The sequence below is a fragment of the Pipistrellus kuhlii genome, unplaced genomic scaffold, assembly GCF_014108245.1.
Source record: "Pipistrellus kuhlii isolate mPipKuh1 unplaced genomic scaffold, mPipKuh1.p scaffold_m20_p_7, whole genome shotgun sequence".
Lineage (NCBI taxonomy): Eukaryota > Metazoa > Chordata > Mammalia > Chiroptera > Vespertilionidae > Pipistrellus > Pipistrellus kuhlii.
In genome coordinates, this window is record NW_023425573.1 from 26,157,506 (window position 1) to 26,180,991 (window position 23,486).

At 39.9% G+C, this 23,486-nt stretch overlaps 1 protein-coding gene across 5 annotated transcripts in view; it reads left to right on the plus strand.

The window, feature by feature from the left end:
• The first annotated feature begins 5,056 nt into the window (after positions 1 to 5,056).
• Positions 5,057 to 23,486, plus strand: part of GIGYF2 (GRB10 interacting GYF protein 2) — a 128,817-nt gene continuing 110,387 nt past the window's right edge. For 2 of the 5 annotated variants that reach the window (XM_036420581.2, XM_045575550.1), the window contains exons 1-3: positions 5,057 to 5,193; positions 8,665 to 8,726; positions 11,373 to 11,438. The gene's annotated coding sequence lies outside the window, so the exon portion shown is untranslated. Of the gene's footprint in view, positions 5,194 to 8,664; positions 8,742 to 11,372; positions 11,439 to 23,486 lie in introns of all 5 variants that reach the window. The other 3 variants (XM_036420584.2, XM_036420589.2, XM_045575551.1) reach the window with 2 other exon arrangements.

The window sequence follows — 23,486 nt, forward strand, 5'->3', positions numbered from 1 at the left end:
GCTTAGAATAATTCATATAAGCTGCAAACTGTTTCTAACATCTCCTGATTGTACCTTCCTCTTCACATGCAGTTCTCCCTCTATGCATGTCTGTGTCCAAATTTCCCTTTTTAAATTTTTATTGATTTTTGTTTTCTTAGAGAAAGAGGAAAAGGGAGAACGAGTGAGAGAGAAACATCAATCAATTGCCTCCCATATGTGCCCTGATCAGGAATCAAACTCTCGACTTTTCGGTGCATGGAATGATGCTCCAACCAACTACTTCATACCCATAAGGGCTATATTTCCCTTTTTCATAAGGACTCTAGTCACTGAATTACAGCCCACCTGGATGGCCTCATTTTAGCTTAATTACCTCTTTAAGACCTTATATGCAAATAACATGACATTCTGAAGTACATTCTGAGGTTGGGATGCCAATATGTCTTTTGGAGGGATGCAACCCAATCCATAAAGAGGATGTTAAATTGCTGTGTAACAAATTACCCCAAAATGTAGTGGCTTAAAGCAACCATTTCATTATCCTCATAGATTTAGTGAATCAGGAATTCAGACACGGCACAATGAGGAAGTTTGTCCTTGCTTCATGATGTCTTGGGCATGTACCCGGGTTGCAGGTTTGATCCTCAGCTTCAGTTGGGATGTGTGTGGGAGGCTACCAATTGATATGTCTCTCTCCCATCCATGTTTCTCTCTCTCCTCCCTCCCTGCTTCCTTCTCTCCCTGCATCCCCCCCCCTCCCTCTCCTTCCCTTCTACTCTGTCTTTTAAAAAAATCAGTGGAAAAAATATCCTCAGGTGAGGATTAACAAAAAAATAAAATAGACTGAGCAGACAAGGTGGAAGCTCTACCCTCTTTATGATCTAGCATTGGAAGTCATGTTGTTTTTCTTCTAGCACATTCTATAGGTTACAAGGGTCCAAGGAAAGGGAATTATATTCTATGTATAGAAAGGATAATTACAAGGTTTTAGAGGAGTACAAGGCGTGGAATACATTTTTGCTGCCATCTTTAGAAAAACAATTTTCCGTAGCTGGTTTGGCTCAGTGGATAGAGCGTCAGCCTGTGGATTGAAGGGTCCCAGGTTTGATTCCGGTCAAGGGCACATGCTCGGGTTGCCAGCTTGATCCTTAGTAGGGGTCATGCAGGAGGCAGCCGATCAATTATTCTCTTTCATCATTGATGTTTCTATCTCTCCTCTTTCCTTTCCCCTCTGAAATCAATAAAAATATATTAAAAAACGAAAAACACAATCTGCTACAATTAATCAACCTGTGTTTGCTACAAATTAAACTTGTTTCGGACTAAACTCCTTACTTCTCCTAATGATCTGCTAGTCTCAATTTCTGTTTCTATCACTGATACAACAAATCTGAAACTGTTATCTCTGACTAGGGCAGGAATAATCTGCAGTTAACTTTAAAAACCACTATTTAACAAAACATTGGAGAGACAGAAAATTAAATGAGAAGAGAAAAGCACCCTTCCTGAGGAGTATAAGAAAAAATTTATTGATTCTATAGGTATTTATTGAGTGTCTACTGTGTGCTGGGACAATGCCAGCTGCTGAGGAAACAAAGTCAAAGAATGCAGCATGTGTAATGGTTAAAAGCAAGGGATGTTGTTAGCTTTCACCACCACCACCACCACCACTACCAGATCATCATCATCACTTGGATTCAGTTCCTGCTCTCTGGCTTATATTTTTGGGCTAAAAATATGCCTAAGGTACTCTGAAAAACAACTTGGCAGTTTCTAATAAAGTTAAGCAAACATCACATAACCACCAATCCTGTTTATAGGCATTTACCCAAGTGAAATAAAAACCTATGTCCAGCCCTGGCTGGTTCGGCTCAGTGGACAGAACGTCAGCCTGCAGATTGAAGGGTCCTGGGTTTGATTCTGGTCAAGGGCACATGTCCGGGTTGCAGGCTCAGTCCCCAATAGATTGCCTAATCAGTGATTCTCTCTCATCATTGATGTTTCTATCTCTTTCCCTCTCCCTTCCTCTCTGAAATTAATAAAAATATATGTAAACAACAACAAAAACATTATGCTCATACAAATACCTGTATATGAATATTTATAGCAATTTTTATTAATAATCCTCCAAACTATAAACAGCCCAAATGTCCCTCAACTGAGCATGGATAAACAAATGTAGTGCATCTATCTAGTGAAATACTACTCAGCAATAAAAAAGAATAAAGTGCCCTGGCTAGTGGACTCGGTTGGAGCATTGTCCCATGTACTGAAGGGCCTTGGGTTCAATTTCCAGTCACAGCCCTTACTCAGCTTGTGGTTTCAATCTCTGGTCAGGCTGTGTACAGAGGACAACAAATTGATGGATGGTTTTCTCTCTCTCCACCCTCTCCCTTCCTCTGCCCCTCTAAAAGCAATGGAAACAACACCTGTCAGAATGGCTATCATCAACAAATCAGCAAACGACAAGTCCTGGCGAGGATGCGGAGAAAAAGGAACCCTTGTGCACTGCTGGTGGGAATGCAGACTGGTGCAACCACTGTGGAGAACAGTATGGAATTTCCTCAAAAAACTGAAAATGGAACTCCCATTTGACCCAGTAATCCCACACCTAGGAATATATCCTAAGAAACTAGAAACACCAATCAAAAAGGATATATGCACCCCTATGTTCATAGCAGCACAATTTAAAATAGCTAGGATTTGGAAACAGCCTAGGTGCCCGTCAGCAGATGATTGGATCAAAAACCCATGGTACAGTTGGTCCGAAGGTTGTGGGTTATTGTTAAGCTGATTAACAAAAACCCATGGTACATCTACACAATGGAATACTATGCTGCCATAAAAAAGAAGGAATTTTTATCATTTGACCTGGATGGAATTGGAAAACATTATGCTGAGTGAAATAAGCCAGTCAATGAAAGAAAAACACCACATGATCTCACTCATTTATGGATAATAAGGAACATTATAAACTGATGATCAAAAAGATAGATACAGAGACAGTAAAAGAAACAGACTGTCAAATTACAGCGGGGAGGGTAGGGAGATATGGGGGAGATAAGAGATCAACCGAAGGTCTTGTATGCATGCATATAAGCATAACCAATGGACACAAAACTCTGGGGAGGGAAGGCATGTATGGGAGTGGGGGTGGGGTGGGGATTGGTAAGGTATGTACACATATATGCCTTAATAAAAAAAATGAGGAAAAAAATTTCATCTTGTAAGAAATTTCATAGGATTTATTGAAAGAATTTTAAGTGTACCTAAATTGGTCTGTCTCAAATAAAGCACATTACAGTTTCTGGAAGAAAAAAAATAAATAAATGGAAACATATCCTTGGATGAAAGAAGAAGAGGAAGGAGTAGGAGAAGGAGTGGGAGGGGGAGGAGGAGGAAAAGGAAGAGGAGGAGAAGGAGAAGAAAAAGAAGGAGGAGGAAGAGGAGGAGAAAGGAGGGAGAGGAGGAGGAGGAAGAGGAGGAGGAGGAGAAGAAAAGGAAGAAAGGAAGAAAGGAAGAACCAAAGTACTGAAACACAAAACAGTATGGCTGAGTAAAAGAAGCCAGTCTCAAAAGGCCATATAATCTATAACTTTATTTATATGACATACTAGTAGGGCAAAACGATAAAGATGGAAACAGAATAGTGGCTTCAGGGGCTGGAAGTTTGGGAGGGGGCTTTTTAGGGCTACCTACAAAAGGTCATTGGGGGGAACTTTGGTGGGTGACGGGACTATTCTATACCTTGATTTTAGTGGTATTCACACACACCTGTATACATTAGCTAAAAGTTGCAGAACTACACGTACAAATGTTAAATTTTACTGTATGCAATATAATTACAGGCACAGGTTAGAAACACGAGCTCTGCAAGCAGCTAGCCTGAGCTAGGAAGTCCTTAGAAGCAATAGGTGGGTGGGTCAGGATAGAGGCCACGTTGAAGTTGTTCATGATTGCTTACTAGGTATGGGAATTGAGAAAGTGCTTATAACTTTTTTTTTTTTTTTTCTGTGTGTAGTTGGCTTTGAAAGGGAACACAGAGGTAGGAGGTGGTTGGAAGAGGAAATGGAGTGAGAACATTAAATTTTAAGATGGAAGAACATTTGAGTATTTTAAAAAGTTGACAGCCTGGGCTAGTGTGGCTCAGTTGTTGAAGGGTTGATCCATACAGCGAAAAGTCATGGGTTCCTGGCACATTCCTGGGTTGTGAGTTCAGTCCCGGTTGGGAACTTAAGAAGATGCAACCAACCAATGTTTCTCTCTCTCCCTTCCTCTTTCTTTAAAAAAAAAAAAAAAATTCAATAAACATATTCTCGGGTGATAATTAAAAAAAAAAAAATCGCCGATGGGAAGAATCCTGCATAAGAGGGACAGGTTGGAGCCATAAGGAAAGAATGGGATGACCTGAAAAGGGTAGAATAGTCAGATTTAGCAAACAAAAATTTGCATTTCCAAAAACAACAAATACCTTTTTAATGCATGTCCCCCCCATATTGCTGGGCGTCCTCTATTTTACCTGACGACCCCCAACGGGAGATTTCTGGGCAAAAGGGTTTTAGCCCCGATGCAGCAGGAGGGGTGGGGGCTCTGAAGCCCTTCCCAGCTGTCACACCCCAAGACTCTAGAATGAGTTCCCAGTTCTACCAGAACCGTTAGTAAGTGGAGAAACTGCTCTGAATTGGAGCTTTCGCCGCTTCCCCCTTTCCTCTAGCTCGGACGGTGAGCGGTCAGAAAAAGGGCTGGACGAAAACCGGTGGAAAAGTTCTAGCTGGAACCTGAGCTCGTAAATGAGGCAGAGCGTTTTGAACTGTGACCGGGCTCGGGATTGGGCGCACAGGACGGTGAGTCACCGGGCGCCGGGCCCGGGGCCACGTCTGGACGCCAACTCTACTCAACTCAAGGGCAGGCGGGAGCCCCCGCCGGGGACCGCGGCGCCTGCGCCCTACCGCCCTGCCGCCGCGCCGCCCCGCCCCCTCGGCCCCACATCCGGGGCCCCGGCGGCGGCGTGTCCGGGAGGAGGGGCGGGCGGCGGCGGAAAGGAAGATGTCGTGGGAGGCTGGAGGAGCCCGGAGGGCGGGGCTGCGAGGCGGGGCGGGGCGGGGCGAGCGCGCTATCACGTGACGTGCGTGGCGACGTGTCGGCCATCTTGTGTTGTTGAGGCTGAGGACTGACTTGGGTTCTGAGAGACTCCCCTGTCCCGGACCGCAGGTAACCAGCGACTCCGTCTCGCTCCCCTGCCCCGCACCGCTCCGCGCTCCGTCGTCTCCGCTGATCCTCCGGGTGGTCCGGGCCTTCCGCCCGCGCCCGTGTCCCCGTCGCCCCGGCACCCCTGGTCCAGCCGCATGGGTACCCATAGGCCGCCCTGGCAGCGGCCGCGGCTGGCTCGGGCGTCAAGCGAGGGGACAGGTCAGGTGCGGGGCCGGAGGCAGCTTCCTCCCCGGCCGGGGGCACGCCGGGCCCGGGCGTGTCTTGTCCTCGAAGCCGGGGAGCCCCCTCCTCCGGGGTCCGTTGGCATCCCGGTGGGAGCCAAGGAAGGGGGATGCGATGGGCAGTGTCAGGTCGGCTCGCTCCAGGGCCCGAGGGCTCGCCGTCCGCTACCTGCCCCTCGGGGCCAGCCCCCTGCCCAGCCTCGAGGTGCCCCGGGTAACAGCTGCTGCAGCGAGACAGCTGCTCCTGCCGGCCCCCCGCCCCACACCTGGCCGCTGGGAGGTGCGCCCTTGTCTTGCTCACGGAGTATCCGCATCGGGAGACTCCTTCGCGGACAGGGCACTGGGTCTGGGCCCGGCCTGAGGCCAAGCGGAGCCGTGGTCGGAACCTGGGACAGAGGTTGGGAAAGGAGGAGAGAGCCCTCGGTAGCTCTGGGACCCGAACGTTCACTCCAGGTTAAAATGGGCATTATAGCCTTTAAGTGTCAGCAGTTTCCCACCAGGCATTTGAATACTTGAGTTTTGTGGCTGAAACATAAGTCAAGCGATCAGGGAATGGGGGTGGAGGTAGTAGGGGGGGAAGGTGAGTATGAAAGAAGCAGGTTGTATGACTGGTGTTTGGGAAGCAGCAACGTTGCTTTGCATTTACCCACTACTGTTTTTTTTTTATTTATTTATTTATTTATTTTTAACATTCTTCCATCTCTGAAAGTCAGAGCACTTAAGCACACCTAGTCTGTGATAGGAAGGTAAGTATCCCAATGTAATCTGCAAGAAATGGAGGAAGGGGCTGGAACCTGTAAACAGTTTCTTATCCGGTAATTCACACCTTGGGTTATAGGCAGTTTTGATCACCAGTGTTGCGTGCAGGGAATATATTCTTACGTAGTATTTACTTTTTTAGACTTTTAGATTTAAAAAGAATTTTCTTGTCATTGTTTTCTGTACATTAACTCATCCTTCTGATATTTGGCAGCTCTGGCCTTACAGAGTTTGTACATTTTGGTTAGAATGTAAACGTGTTTTGTCATTCATTGATGTTTTTATGTTTCACTAGTTAAGAGTAGCACCTTTTCGAGTACTCAAACTGGAATGTGTGTTTTTCTGTTACATCAGATGTTGACATCAGTAGAGGACATTAGGAAAAAATTTTCAAGTGGCATGTATCTGGGAAAATGTCACATTGCCCTTCTTCCTTTGACTTTTTAACACCGAGGGATACACTGATGTTGGTAGTGATTCACTAGCAAAGCAAGGGCTTCACAGCTTTTCTATACTTGACAGAGCATTTTACAATTTTGAGAATGAGGAGGGAGTGAGGACCATGTGTCTTTATTCATTTATTTATTCATTCTTCCATGCATTCATTTATTTGGCAAATATTGAGACCTTGTTACACTGTTGGGTGCTGGGAGAAAAACAGACCAAAAATTTCTGTCTCCTAGGAGCCCATTTCTAGACAGATACATAAATACTTAGATAAAATATATTATGCAGTGGTAAATGATGTGGGGGGAAAAATGAGACAATGAAATAGGATAATAAAGAATTGGGGGAGGGATTAATTTTGAGTGTTCTGGGAAGGCTTCATGAAAAAGCTAATATTTGAGGGGAAGGAGCTACCCCTGTAGCTAAGTGGAGGAAGAATGCTCCAGGCTAGGGAGGCCAGGCCAAATAGCCGGAGGCAGAAACTGAAGGGAGCTGATAGATCCTTGTGGCTGGGGGAAATGGAGGGTAGGCTAGCCAGAGAGGTACAAGTGAGAGATAGGCTCACTAGTAGGAAGTGTGTACACAGGTCATTGGTTCTGAGATGAGATGAGAGGAGTTATTCAGTGTCCTGGACTCCTTTCACATCTCTGACTCTTGGAAAGGGAAATCAGATTCTGGAAATGTGGGCCCCTGTGTTCAAACCCTTCTCTCTACATGACCCCCTCCCTCCTTACCCTCCCTTATTTAGAAAAATTCAGGATGCTCATAGAGCAAAGGTCATGAAATACCTTTCTCGAAAAGTTTTTAAAGAAGGTTGATGATAAACCACCGAAAATGATTCTTCGAAAGGAATTGCTTTTTAAGAAGGGGATCTTTGTGATAATTCAAAATATTTGAAAATGTAGGGAAATAATGTCCTTTGAAGTTTAGATACAGATAGATCAATAAGGGATATGACCTTAGAGAGGTGAAATCAATGTACAATATTAACTCATGTTGTCCTTATGTGGTTAGCAAAGAATTCTTAATTATTTCTGTATTGTCCATCCTAGTTATAAATTACTCAGGGACTCTTCCATTAATTTGTTTGTATATATTTTATAGCATTTTACATGTGCAAAACTTTGTGTGCCTTTTTTTATTCTTTTACTTTATCTTTTAGAATAGGTCTTCAATTAATTTGATAATCAATAGACTTTTTCATTGGAAAATTTTTCTGATTTCCTTCCATCTTATCTCCATATTCTTATTACTGAACTTTCATAAATGTCCTCTTTTGTTAAAAAAAAATATTTGTATTGATTTCAGAGAGAAGAGAGAGAGAGAGGGAGAGAGAGATAGAAACATCATTGATTGGCTGCCTCCTTCATGCCCTCCACTGGGGATCAAGCCCGCAATGCAACCCAACCCGGGCATGTGCCCTGACTGGTTCATAAGTCGACGCTCAACCCTGAGCCACACCAGCCAGGCTGTCCTGTTTTATTTTAATTCACTGTAGGAATTTAATATTTTGGTTCTGAAATACTTTTGCTTGTGTGTTGCATATATGAAAAATAATTTGTCATAGGTTTGCCTGAAAATCATGAGAAGTTAAGAATTACAATTTCAGGATGTGAGTGCAGCTCCTTGGCTCAAAAGGAGACGTAATGATGATAGTGACAATGGCAGTGTTTTCTTTTATTCTTTTTTTGTTAGGGTAGTGTTTTAAGTGAATCACCTTTCTCCTTTTTCTCCATTGAATTTTGAAGTGACATTTCCAAATTATAATGTCTTTGATGTCATACCAGTTCATTTGTTCCCATGACTCTGCATTTTAATACTCCATATGTCTGTTCTCATTTTGTTGACTTTCATTCTGGAAGATGACAATATTGATTGTGATTACTATCTAGGAGAATCTTTTTGAAGATTATTATTGTCCCTTCTTCCCTCCTAAAGGATCTTTGATTTGTGCCATTTTCAAAGACTGACTTCATTTGCAGTTTTCCATTAGTCCCAGCTGAGTAAATTTTCAATACTTTTTGTTTTGTTCTGTTTCTTACAGATTAGAGTGGGACCAGATTCATGAGATTGAATCTACTACAGCCTATGTTGGTGTTAATCCAGGTATTTTAAAAGCAGGTTAAGTCTCCATTTTTCTTCAGCAATTTAAATTACCTAACATTATTTGGTTATTGTTGTAAAACTTTGAATACAAGCTTTTGTTCTCCCCTTTGACTCCCACTTGGATTTATGTTGATAAATCTTAGGATTTACATTCATGTTTAATTCCCTGAAGAAGTACATATCTTTCAAGTTATTGTTTTTTTTAATTGTCACCAAAGGATATGTTTTTATTGATTTTTTTTTTTTTTTTTTTTTTTTTTTTTTTTTTTAGCCAGAGAGGAAGGGAGAGGGAGAGAGAGAAATGTCGATATTTTTGATTGGTTGTTTCTACAGACACCCCACCAGGGATCAAACTCAAAACCTAGATATGTGTACTAACTGGGAATTGAACCGCAAACCTTTTCATGTATGGGAGGTCTCTCCAACTATCTGAGCCACCCAGCCAGGGCAAGAAATACATAGCTTCAAAAATATCAGTAGATTTTTTAATCCATAGGCAAGTTTACTTTTAATTAGAATGCTAATATTTCTGGTCTGGATTAGCATTTGTTTTTTATTTTTATTTTTATTTATTTTATTTATTTTTTTAATCAGCTTAACAATAACCCACAACCTTTGGACCAACTTTATTTATTTTTTTAAAGATATTTTATTGATTTTTTTACAGAGAGGAAGAGAGAGGGACAGAGAGTTAGAAACATCAATGAGACAGAGTTAGAAACTTCATGAGAGAGAATCATATCATCGATCAGCTGCCTCTTGCACACCCCCCACTGGGGATGTGCCTGCAACCAAGGTACATGCCCTTGACCGGAATTGAACCTGGGACCTTCCAGTCTGCAGGCCGATGCTCTATCCACTGAGCCAAACCAGTTTCGGCTGTTTTTTATTTTTTATGCTCTGTAGATGACTGAAAAATAGACAGATTAGTTATGCAGGAATATAAAACGATGGCTTTGCTGAATTGCCCATAATTATCTGGGAGGTTGGAGAAGAGGGAAGAGGGTTGAAAAACAAAAGGGGATTCACTTAAATGGCCAAAATTAGTTTTATAAAAATATTTTCAAAGTATTACATGCTTTCCTACTTGAAGAAATTAAGTTAGGACCACAATTTTATATTAATCATAGTTTCACTGAATTTGAGCTTAATTTATAAAAGAAGATATTCTAGAGCTTGTTCTAGAGTAGGGGTGTCGAACTCAATCAGAGAAGGGGCCAAAATCTAAAATCCAGCCTAAATTGCGGGCTGAATGGTTTACTGAACAGTCATAAACTGTCATTGTGATGGAAACGCAGCGGAGTGCAGTGATGACAGCGCGGTGCGGGCCACATTGCAAGGCCTGGCGGGACGGATTTGGCCCGTGGGCCTTGTGTTTGACACATGTGTTCTAGAGGAAAGTTTGTTTATTATCTAGTTCTGCCCTCTTTTTCTTCTGCTTGCTTTTATAAAAAGTAGAGTGCATTGGGCAAAGTTGGATGACCTTTTGGACGATATAACAGCTATTTTTTCTTGCAAAATTAAAGGCGAAAGTGGCTTTCTCAAATTGCTTTCTTTTTGTTAGTAAAATTGTCAACTTTAATTATTGTTTTTTGACTCTTTAGAGCAGCATTCAAAACATTATTTGATGTTAGCTGATAAACTATTGTGGTTCAGTCTACTCCTTGTCACTTGAAATATCACCATCTGGTGGATTTTTAAGATACTCTCTCAATAGAGCATTAAAAGAAGGTTGTGATTTTATAACTGAAAGCATATCTGGAGCTTTGCTCCTTGGACATTTTGGCAGTGGTTATACTTTTTGGGACTCACGGATTATTTGCATTATATTGCTTTGTTGTTGGCTGTCATTTTTCTATCAGATATGTTTAAAAAGTTAATACCAAATATCAGCATTATTATTATTATTATTTTTGTTTTTAATCCTAATTCAAGGATATATTTATTGACTTGAGAGAGAGAGAGAGGAAAGGAGAGAGCTAGAGAAAGAGAGAACAAAGCATCCTGTACACTCCTAGATTGGGAATTGAACACAAAATGTAGGTATGTGCCCTGACCTGGAATCAAACCCATGACCAACAGAGCCCTCTAGCCAGTGCACAGTGTGGTTTTGAATGAAAATTCCAAATAATCACTCTCCTGAAACCTTATAGTAGTGCTCATTTGTTATCTTCATCAGAATCAGAACTTTTGTTAAGAAATTCTATATGTATTTTTCTTCTTAGCCAGCATAGCTTAGCGGTTATAGTGTCGACCAGTGCCCTGAAGGGTCTTGGGTTCGAGTCTTGGTAAGGGCACATACCCAGGTTGTGGGTTGGATTCCTGGTCTGGGTACCTGGGGTTGGGCAACCAATTGATCTTTCTCTTTCACATCTCTTTCCTTATCTAGAATCAATGAAAAAAGTATATCCTCAGGTGGGGACTAAAAAAATGTATATTTTTCAGTCCCACTCCAGAATTAGTGAGAGAGAGAGAGACTCTAGCTGCCAGGAAAGAGAGTCTTGTTTATGAGTACACCATATGATTTTAATATTTTAACCAGGTTTAGAATTCATTTCCTATAAAACATATTCATAATAAATTATGTTTTTGAAGTTTCTTAAGAGATTGCTAGGTGATTTTCTTTAATAATTTTATTATTTACAGTGTTAAAAGGACCTGAACAAAGTCTGCTCAGACCACCTGCTGTGAACCAGCAGAACTTTTGGACAGGTAAGTGTTGAAGGGAATACAAAGCTGAGGTGGGTTTATGCAAACAGATGGTTTTTGCTTTTAAAGGTTTTGGTTATTTTTGTCCTATTATTCCTCCTGAAGTTATAGACAATGAGTAAACTTCTCTAGTACTGCTCAGATCCTTTATGAACTATTAGAGTAATAATAAGTGCTGCTCAGATCCATGAACCATAAGAATAATAATATTCTTTCTGCATTGATCCTGGTATAAATTTAAGTCTTAAACTGTCATAGTGGTTTCTTTGATGCCATGAAACAGAAAGGGGAATGCTTTGGGGTCAGGGGGAGGTATCTTAAAGAACCCAAGAGCAGTTGGCTTCTTCATGAAGGACATGATTTGGAAACTGGGAAGCATTCAGGAACAAGGTTGTCCAGCTAGCACTTTTCTACCCTTTGGCTAGTCAATGTCCTCTCTTGTTTCTTGCTATCCTGTTTCAGTTGTCTTTCCACAGTCTGGTCTTTTATGCTTTACAAACACATGAAAGAAAATTGTCACTTATTTTCTAGAGTCACAAATGAACTCAGGCTCTTGTGCCACTGGTTAAAATTGTGTCCACATTTCAGGTTCCTTTGAGGGAAAATTTGATTAGTTTAGCTTGGTCCAGTTCTCCATCATTGATTCATTTAGTGTAGCCATGGGGTTGGGGTCCATAGTGCAACCTAGTTAGCTGAAAGATTCCTAAGACTCGGAATAGGCCTTGGAGAAGGTGGTATGTTGGCTGTTCTAATCAGACACCCACAGAAGTTTCTAGACATTTTTCTTTTCCTAGAAAAATTTTCTTTATAGCTCAGCAGTTTCAGTTTATGTGTCCTGAGGAGGTAAAATATAGGGCATACACTTTTTTAAAAAAATATATATTTTATTGATTTTGTACAGAGATGAAGGGAGAGAAATAGAGAGTTAGAAACATCGATGAGAGTCATCGATCAGCTTCCTCTTGCACACCCCCTACTGGGGATATGCCCACAACCAAGGTACATGCCCTTGACCGGAATCGAACCCGGGTCCCTTCAGTCCCCAAGCCGACGCTCTATCCATTGAGCCAAACCGGTTACAGTGGCATACACTCTTTGAATACCATTATTCCAATGGATTAAATCTGAAAAGAAACACCAATTGAACTATCAGCTGTTAAAGTGTGTATATATTTTGGGGGGGACCGCCTATATATGCATATCTCTTGGTGAATGAGGGCCAGTAGGTCTCACCAAGCATCTTTGTTGGAACTTCCTAGTGCAGAGTTTTAAAAAATTAAAAAATATATATATTTATTGATTTTTTTTTTTTTTACAGAGAGGAAGGGAAAGGGATAGAGAGTTAGAAATATCGATGACAGAGAAATGACTATTTGCCTCTTGCACAATCCCTATTGGGGATGTGCCTGCAACCAAGGTACATGCCCTTGACCGGAATTGAACCTGGGACCCTTCAGTCCGCAGGCTGACGCTCTATTCACTGAGCCAAACCGGCTGGGGCTAAAAATAAAATTTTTTTAAATGGGTTTTTAGAGAGAGAAACATCTATGTAAGTTAGGGGTGTCGAACTCAATCAGAGAAGGGGCCAAAATCTAAAATCCTGCCTAAATCGCGGGCCGAATGGTTTACTGAACAGTCATAAACTGTCATTGTGATGGAAACGCAGCGGAGTACAGTGATGACAGCGCGGTGCGGGCCTCATTGCAAGGCCTGGCGGGACGGATTTGGCCCGCGGGCCTTGTGTTTGACACATGTGAGTAAGTGATCAGCTGCTTTCTGCATGCCCCCTACTGGAGATCGAGCCCACAAGCCTGAGCATGTTTCCTGACCTGGAATCGAACCAGGAATCAAAATGGCAAATCTTTTGGTGCATTGGATGATGCCAAACCCAACTGAGCCACACTGGCCAGTACCCTAGTGCAGAGTTTTAACTAAAGTCTTTAAAAATGTTTGTTTGTTTGTTTATTTATTTATTTATTTTGTTGATTTCAGAGAGGAAAGGGGAGGGGGAGAGAGAAATATTAATGATGAGAGAGAATCATTGATTGGCTGCCTCCCGCACACACCCACTGGGTTTGAGCTGCAGCTTGGGCATGTACCCTTGATGGGAATCGAACCTGGCATCCTTCAGATGATGCTCTATCCACTGAGCCACACTGGCTAGGGCGTTACTAAGGTGTTTGATTGAAGTGGAGAAGGAATGTGTGTGAGGTTCAAATGAACACATGGGATAAAGGTCTTTTTTTTAATTTTTAGAGAGAAGAAGGGAGATAGAGGGAGAGAGGAAGGAAGAGAGAGAAGCATTAATGTGAGAGTGAAACATTGATCGGCTGCCTCCTGCACACTCTCTGTCAGGGATAGAGCCCGCAACTCCAGGCATGTGCCCTCACCTAGAATTGAACCGGAAACCTTTCTGTGCACAGATGGCACCCAACCAGCTGAGCCACATTGGCCAGAGTGGGATAAAGGTTTAAAAGAACATAAGCAAATGAGAGGCTTAGTGGAAATTCAGTGGTTACTTATTTATTTTTCATTGATTGCTTTTATGAATTTTAATCTCTGGGTACCTTTTACATTATTGAGCAGCATTTAAGTATTAGGAAGCAATAGAGAATTTGAAGGGTGGGACTTGTATATGTGAACCTATAGTCAAGTTATTTGGGTGGTAGAAGGGACTTGTTACTGTTGGTAAAGGATCAGTGAGAAAGAATAAACTTTTGTATTAAAATTTTTTTGTAATTATTCAGAAGCAAAATTGCTTAAATAATTTTTTTATTGCTTAATCTTATATTAGTATATTAGTGCATTGAGATCTTTAAAAATTGATTTTTAGAATGAGGAAGAGAGAGAGAGAGAGAGAGAGAGAGAGAGAGAGAGAGAGAGAGAGAGAGAGAGAAGATATTAATTGGTTGTCTCCTAAAAGCACCCTAACCTGGATGGACCCGAAAACCTGGGTATGTATTTTGAATGGGAATCAAACCCACAAGCCTTTGCTGTATAGGATGACACTCCAATCAACTGAGGCACACCGGCCAGGGCAGTATATTAAGATTTTTGATGCATAGCCTAGGGATTATTTATAAAAGTGATCTATTATAGAGTGATGTATCGAATGACAGGTCACAGATGTGATTTCCTATGATACTTCTTCAGCCAAGGTTTCTTTAGTAAATTGGTTGCAGCTGAATTCATCTTTAAGGTAGAAGAATCCATTCTCATATTGTATGTTTTCTTTAATCTGGATGCTGAGGTAAGGGTTATTCAAGATTTTGTGAAGTTTGAAAAGATTTCCACATAACCTCTGTAAAGGTGTCAAAGGTGTTTTCTCTGAAAAACATTGGCTTTTAGTGAGATTATCAAATGAGATGGTAATATTTATGACATTGAAATTTTCCCTAGAATAGTTCACAGTTGCTAATTTTGTTCTTTCATCAAAAGGGGGAGAGAAAAGAAACATTTACATATTGTTCAGAAATAGTAGGGAGAATGATAGTAATATCTTTTCTTATAGTAATATTGTGGTCAGTATGTTCTTTGGGAACAAAGCTCCTTTTATTCAAGTTGTCCTGGGTCTGGAGGAAGTCTCAAGAGCTCTGGTCTCTTCAGTATTGGTCCCATGAGTATAGAGACTGGCAAGGAATTGGCAGAGGTACTGTCTTGGTACTTTTTTTTTTTTTTTTTTAATTGATTTTGTACAGAGAGGAAGGGAGATAGATAGAGAGTTAGAAATATCAATGAGAGGGAGTCATTGATCAGTGCCTCTTGCACATCCCCTACTGGGGATATGCCCGCAACCAAGGTACATGCCCTTGTCCAGAATCGAACCCGGGATCTTTCAGTTCCCAAGCCGACGCTCTATCCATTGAGCCAAACCGGTTTCAGCTGTCTTAGTACTTTCTAAATGATAAATCATGGCTGAGGCCATGAAGACATGTCCATATCCAGGGCCTCTCACGATTAGCCCCTTGGGAATTGAAGTGGTGCTGCCCAAACCATGGCCAGTTGAGTAAAGCCATCCTGAAAGATTAGTGGGACAGAGCCTTAATTCATGTTCTGGAGTCTGATCCTATCCTTTAATCTTTTATACTACATCACCATAGTTAATGACCTTTGTAATAGTGTGTTATGAGAATACATACATTCTCTGTATTGCTTGCTTAATCAATGCAAAGGCAGATAGAAGTTGAAGGAGAGTGGAATAGAATGGTAGATTGGGAAAGGCGAAAATGCATACCACAAAATGAATTCCTCTGAAAATTACAAGCAAATGGGGGAGAAAAGGTAACCAAGCAAAACAGCAGTATATTAGTATGTAGTGAAAAGCTTGTGGCCTTTAAAAATTTTTTTTGTTAATATTTACCCAAAAATGATTTTTTATTGACTTTTAGAGAGAGTGGAAGGGAAGGGGAGAGACAGAGAGAAACATTGATGTGAGTGACACATTGATTGGTTGCCTCCCACATGCCCCTGGGATTGTGTACCTATAACCAAGGTATGTGCCTTTAAACGGAATCAAACCCAGGACCCTTCAGTCCATGGGCTGATGCTCTATCCACTGAACCAAATTGGCTAGGGTGCCTTTGGCATTTTAAGCCGAGAAATGGGAGTTTAATTTTCTGTCACTTTAAAAATATGTATGTATTTTAAAATATATTATATATTGATTTCAGAAGGAAAGGAGAGGGAGAGAGAGAAACAATGATGATAATTATTGATAGGCTGCTTCCTGCATGCCCCCTACTGGGACCCAACCCGCAACCCAGGCATGTGCCCTGACCAGGAATTGAACAGTGACCTCCTGGTGGGTGCTCAGCCACTGAGTCACACCAATTGTGCTTCTGTCACTTATGACATGCCACTTTAGGTAAGGTAACCATTTGCAGTTGTATTTTCCTTACCTGTATAAAGTATATCCCATGGTGGTTGTGGGAATTAAAAATCTAAAATGCCCAGTACAGCCGAAACCGGTTTGGCTCAGTTGATAGAGCGTTGGTCTGCGGACTGAAGGGTCCAGGTTTGATTCCGGTCAGAGGCATGTACCTTGGTTGCGGGCACATCCCCAGTGGGGGGTGTGCAGGAGGCAGCTGATCTATGATTCTCTCTCATTGATGTTTCTGGCTCTCTATCTCTATCTCTATCTCTATCCCTCTCTCTTTCTCTCTGTAAAATATCAATAAAATATATTTTAAAAACAAAATGCCCAGTACAATGCCTGACCCACAGTAAATAGGCTCTCATTGAGTGGTTGCTTGTCTGATTGTTGCTACTATGTAAGTTGGTCATTTTGATTATAAAATTTCATATTTATAATTTGAATAGAGAGGTCAGTGGGTTCTGATTGTAAGTTTTTTGTTTTTTTGTTTTGTTTTCAATCTAACAAATATTTGAATATCTTTTTTGTGACAGCCAGCTGCTGGGCTAGCCATAATGGTAAACTAAACATGAAAGGGTCTGTATTGTTGCCGAGGCAGTTAAAAAATCATAGAATTAAATTTCAAAATGTGAAAAGTCTCTCTGTCCTTAGAAAAGAGACATTTTTAAAACCCTAGATATGTTTTTAGTAAGTGTCACATTTTAGATCATGGTGTTCATGTCATTAGTATTTTATGCTCCTTGATATACTTTCTAGAGTATGTTCGTTTGTTCTGAGTTAATAGGTGTATTTCTTTTGTCATTTTCTTTCTCTGAGATAGACATTGTCACCTTTTTGATCTTAGGACTCATTTACCCTCCTAAAAGTTAGAGAACCCCAAAGAGCTTTTGGCTTTTTAGTTACATCTATATATACTTACCATATTAAGAAATTTAAAATAGCTCATGAATTTATTTTAAAATAATCTCATTACATGTTGACATAAATACATTTTTGAGAAAAATATTTATTTTCTTAAACATTTATAAGAAGTTTGGTGAGAAGAGTGGCATTGTTTTACCTTTCTTGTAAATTACTTTTGCCTTGCTTTAAGAAGGCAGCTGGATTCTCTTATCTGCTTCTGCATTCAATTCATTGTTTATTACTTTGGTTGAAGTATATGAAGGATATTTATGTAGTTGGAAAAGGGAGGAGTATTTTAAGAACTTTTTCAGATAATTGAAGATTTTTTGATATACTAAAATTCAGCAATTATTCATTTGTAAAAATTAGCTTCAATGTGAAATCTGAATTATATCAATGCAGGCACCGCACCAAATATCAGCAATTGACTGTTAGATTAAAATTTATTTGCTTTGAAATGTACTGTTACATTAAAATTCATTGGTCTCACATATTTAATGGATATATTATATTATACATTATATTAAAAAATCACATTAATGTGAACACCCATAAAAAAACACAAAAAAACAAAAACCAACAAAAAACACCTTCAAGTATTGAGAAAGTCGAAATACTGGAAAACCTGTTAAGCTCATGATGGTGAATAGGAGTTTTCCAAAATTTTAATTTTTGCTTGAAAGCTCAAATTTTATAATTGGTGACAATTGTACTGTCAATTGTTTTCCGTGAAGTGAAAATTTCACTTTGTTAGTTTATTTATTTATTTATTTATTTATTTATTTATTTTTAATATATTTTATTGACTTTTCACAGAGAGGAAGGAAGAGGGATAGAGAGCTAGAAACGTCGATGAGAGAGAAACATTGACCAGCTGCCTCTTGCACACCCCTTACCGGGGATGTGCCCGCAACCAATGTACATGCCCTTGACCGGAATCGAACCTGGGACCTTTCAGTCCGCAGACCGACGCTCTACCACTGAGCCATACCGGTTTCGGCTCACTTTGTTAGTTTAAATTTATTTTTCCCCCATTGACTTAAGCGAGAGGAAGGAAGAGAGGTATAGAAACAGCAATGATGAGAGAATCATTGATCAGCTGCCTCCTGCATGCCCTCTACTGGCGATCAAGCCCCAAAACCTGGCATGTGCCCTGATGGAGAATTTAACCATGCATGACCTTGTTCATCGATTGATGCTAAACCACTGTGCCATACTGTCCGGGCATCAGTTCATTCATTAAAAAAAAAAAATGTTTGCTAAATATGTAGATCTGGATAATCATGTTTGTGTGTCAGCTCTTCTTTCAAGTTAAGATAATGTTCCATGAAAAAAACGAGTTCACAACTCAAAACAATCACCTAAGTGTCTTTGAGACCGTGGTGTGCAGCAGAAGTGCTTTATGTATATTTTCCATTTCATTACATAGAACATTGAAAAGATGTATACAAAGGGGTCAAGATGAATAAAATCAATAATTTTTACTGTTTTAGCTAGGGTTGTGGTTGGCAAACTGCGGCTCAATGGACTTTTTGGCCCCTTGAGAATGGCTCTTCCACAAATACCATGGTCTGGGCGAGTCTATTTTAAAAAAAAAATATTTTATTGATTTTTTACAGAGAGGAAGGGAGAGAGAGAGAGAGCTAGAAACGTCGAGAGAGAGAAACATGGACCAGCTGCCTCTTGGCACACCCCCTACTGGGGATGTGCCCGCAACCAATGTACATGCCCTTGACCGGAATTGAACCTGGGACCTTTCAGTCCGCAGACTGACACTCTACCACTGAGCCAAACCGGTTTCGGCTGGGCGAGTCTATTTTGAAGAAGTGGTGTTAGAAGAAGTTTAAGTTTAAAAAATTTGGCTCTCAAAAGAAATTTTAATCGTTTTACTGTTGATATTTGGCTCTGTTGACTAATGAATTTGCCGACCTCTGGGCTAGGGCATTCTCAAGTAAAACAGGCTTTTTTCTCTCCTGTAAGTATTGTATATAACAGTGATAGCCAAGAATACAACGCTTACCAGTACATTTTGGTGCCATTAATTTGAATGATGCTAAGGAGCCAGCAGCTTCCCTCATCACTGCTTTGCATGATCAGTACAGTGCTAATACAGTGAAAAAATGCAAATAATACTTTAATATTATTATAAAAATTGTTTTGGCATCGGGGATACCTTAAAGGAGTTCTATTGGAAGACTTTAATTTGAGGATTGTTGCTCAGGGGAATGGAGCAGTACTAAGGATGTCTGACTGCCAGCTTAGACCCACTCCCTGCAGGCTGAGGGAATCCTCCCAACCCCCCCACCAAGTGCATGAATTTTTTGTACTGAGCCTGGCCACTAGTGTGTGCGGAAGGAAAATTTGTTCTGATTCCAAGAATTGATTTGTCCCCATCTGACACTTGCCTCCCATTTAAATAAATTTGAAGACAGTTTCCCATGATGCCAGCATTTGCCCCAACCTGTATGTATTTTACAATGTGTTGAACATGATTATATTCTCTGTATTACATAATCTGCCTTGGACACAATACATTGTTGACATCTTTTATGTCATTGAATATAATTATCATCATCTTTTTCTTCTAGTGCTCTGGAGATCTGGCTTCTACAGTATCTGCTGGATTTCTAATACCCTATTTTCCTGTTAGCTCTTGTTAATTCATTTTCATCCTGGACTCTTCCTTGCTTGAATTTTTTTATATAGTTGTAGTTTTTCATTTCCCTTGGAGTATAAAATACAAAGACTTCTATGATATGGCCACTGCTATATCAAAATTTCACTTTACTTGGTGTACCTGATTAATAATGACGGATTTTGTAATTTAAAAAAACACGATAATTTCAAGAGAAACATCGAAAGTCCTTTATTCAAAGTAATGTTCATCACTAGCTACACATTTCCCCCATCTTTCAGGTAATTTGTGGATACCATCCCAATAGAACTTTTCTTGTCTTGAGGCAAACCATTCAGAGACCCAATTTTCCACTTTGTACGTTTTGAAGTGCTGCTCAAAAAGTGCATGTGCCATTGATTGGAACAAGTGGTAATCTGAAGGAGAAAGGACTTGTGAATACAGCGGGTGGGTTAATACTTCCCAGGCAAGATCTTTTAACGTGTCTTTAACTGTTTTTGAAGTGTGTGATGGTGTGCTATCATGAAGCAAAATTACTTTGCCATGTCTCCTGGCCCATTCTGGTTGTTTTACCATCAAAGCATGGTTCAAATTGATTATTTGTTGTCAGTACCCATCAGTATTAATGGTTTCATCTGGTTTTAGAAGTTCATAATACACTATACCTTCCTGATCCCACCAAACGCAGAGCATTGTCTTCTTTTCAAAGCAATTTGGCCTTTCAGTCTATGTTGATGGTTTACCTGGATCAACCTATGATTCTGTGCATTAGGGATTCTCAAAATAAATCCACTTTTCAATGCCAGTCACAGTTCAATGCAAAAAAGACTTTCTTTCATGCTGTTGAAGCAATATTTTACTGATGACCTTTTGGTTTTCCATTTGTCTTTTGTTCAATTGATGTGGCACCCATTTTTCTTCCTTTAAAATATTTCCCATTCCTTGTAAACAATTGGAAATTGTTTGCTGACCAAAGTTTAATCTTTCTGCAAGTTGTTTTTGAGTTTGACACGCATCTTTACCCAATAATGCTTGTAATTGTTGGTCTTCAAGAGCTTGACACACATCTTCACCCAATAATGCTTATAATTGTTGGTCTTCAAACTTTTTCAGTTGACCTGGACATTCTTTGTCTTTCACATCTAAATAATCACTTTTAAAGCATTAAACCAGTGTTCACAAGTATCTTGAGATGGAGCATGTTCACCATAAGCTTCCTGAAATTATGATAACTTTTTCTTCAAAATAAAGTAATGAATTAAAACTTACCACAATTTTTTTTTTGGCACAAAATTCAACATTTTTAGTGTAAAAATATTTATACTGTTAACAACTTCAAGAAATTTGACATGAAGTTTTGAAGCTTGCTGTCAATACAACAAAATAGCATACATATCAAATCACATATGTGTCAACATGTGTAACTCAATCTATTGAAAACAATCTGCGTTATTAATTAGTACACCTGGTAGTAGTTTTTAGTCTTATTGATGAAATGAAAATCTCACAAAAGAATCTAGCTCTTCCCCCCTTTCTGTGTTGTTGTTGTTGTTGTTGTTTTTTAATATAGTGAATCTAAAAGAGTTGAAATCAGTGAATTTGAGTTTAGGAGAAAGGTGAGGGCCAGAGAGGTCTAGCTATATGCTTTTTCTCTTCTTACAATTTTTGGTTGCTGTACTATTGATTTACTTAAAAATCTATGTCTCCCATCCCCACTCTACACTGAAGTTCAAGGTCTTAAATTATGATCTTTTCGATGCCTTTACTAGGAGTTTTAATGATGTACAGTAGGTTTAATTGTTTCAAAGAGGGGTAGGCATACCAGAGCAGTGGTTTAGAAAGGTTGATATTTTTGGATGTGAATATTTAGAGGCTGAGTCAAGAAAACCAACTAGGAGTTTTATTCTAATAACCTAGACATGAGTTAAGGTTTCATTATAATGAAAAAAATGCAAGAAGAATTTTGAAGGAGAAATTGACCAAAATTGAAACAAAATCATTGGGTATGAGAGAAGCAAAAGGAGTTTCAGATAACTCTGGGCTTTTGAAGCCTGGCTTACTGGTGAATTGTAAATGCAGTGGTACCTTGATCAGTTGTTGATGAGATAGGTATCCAGGAGGAACAAGCATCTGGAAATGCTACACAGGTCATGGCAGAAAAGAAACCTGTAATTTACAATAGGGGTGAGGCATCTCCCCAGGAAGCTGGGTAATTTAGAAATTTGTGGGAGAATTTTTCATTGCTCCTGTTGTAACTATACCCTCACTCCCTGCATGATATTCCCTGTGATTTAGTAGGCAGAGTTCTACCCAAAGTGTTAGTGGAGAAATAACAAAAAGTTCAAGACAATATCTAAACAGAATGTATAGTTAAGTAAAACATGGGTACATTGATGGAAGTTAGAAAAGAAGGGAAACTTTTGGGGAATGCTGCCTAAATAGGAAGGAAACGAAGATAGAAAAAAGTAATAATATTGTTTGATCTTGGCAGATAAAGGATGAAATGGTTTTAAGAAAAGGCAGTCTAAAGAGGCAGAAGAGGATGATCGGAGCAAAGCATCTAGAGTCTGGTTCAAATACTGCTGTCAAAATTCAGAGCTGTTTTCTAATGGTCACAAGTCTCCCAGGGGTTTGAGTTAACATTTAGTATGGTGGTGTTTAAATGGTGGTGAAGCCTATATTCATTTTAACCTCACTGCATCTTTAGAAAGGACAGTTGAGGAAAAAAAACCCAGTTTCCATTCTGACTAATTTATAATTCAGAGGCATCATGTAAAACAATCCCTCCAGTACATTTAAGTACATTACAACTGGGCTCATTTAAATTGACTTAGGAGAAATCTGAAGTGTAGAATTTGGAATTAATCATTACAGTACTTCAAGAATTTAATGAGATTTCTTCAGGAGTCATAACTCTTATATTTTTGCTTTAGTTCAGAAAGGAGAATGAGCAGAAGTCCATTCTGAGTAATGTTGGTCTCTTTAGTTGATAATTAAATTGTTTGGATTATTATTTTTAGGTTCTTAAGAGTTCTAGGGAAATCTTTTCAGGGGTCTTCAAACTACGGCCCGCGGGACACATGCGGCCCGCAGAGGAGTCTGATCCGGCCCGCCAGGTTTTTTGGGCAGTGAGCGCAGCCAAGGTGTTACAGTAGGAATTAGTAGTTCATATAGTCCGGCCCTCCAGCTCTCTGAGGGACCGTGAGCCCCCACTTTAAAAAGTTTGAGGACCCCTGCTACATCTTCTTATGAAAACCATGTTGTAAATGGTAGGGTCCCAGATCAAGGTATTAAAAAAACTTCTGAGCTTTTAATATTGGTACAGTATGGTAGTTTGGCATGACCTAAAGGTTCTTAGGTGGAAGGATAAAGAGGACTGAAACAGGATTTCCTTTTTTTCTCTTTTGTGGTGAGAACCTTTAAGATCTACTTGCTCAGCAATATACAGTATTATTAGCTATAGTCACCATGCTGTACATTAGATCCTCAGAGTTTGTTAATCTTATAACTGAAATTTTATATCCTTTGACCAATATCTCCCCATTTCCTTCACTCCTCCAGCCACTAATAACCACTACTCTCCTCACAGATTTTGGCATTTTAGATTCCACATATAAGTAATATCATACGGTATTTGTCT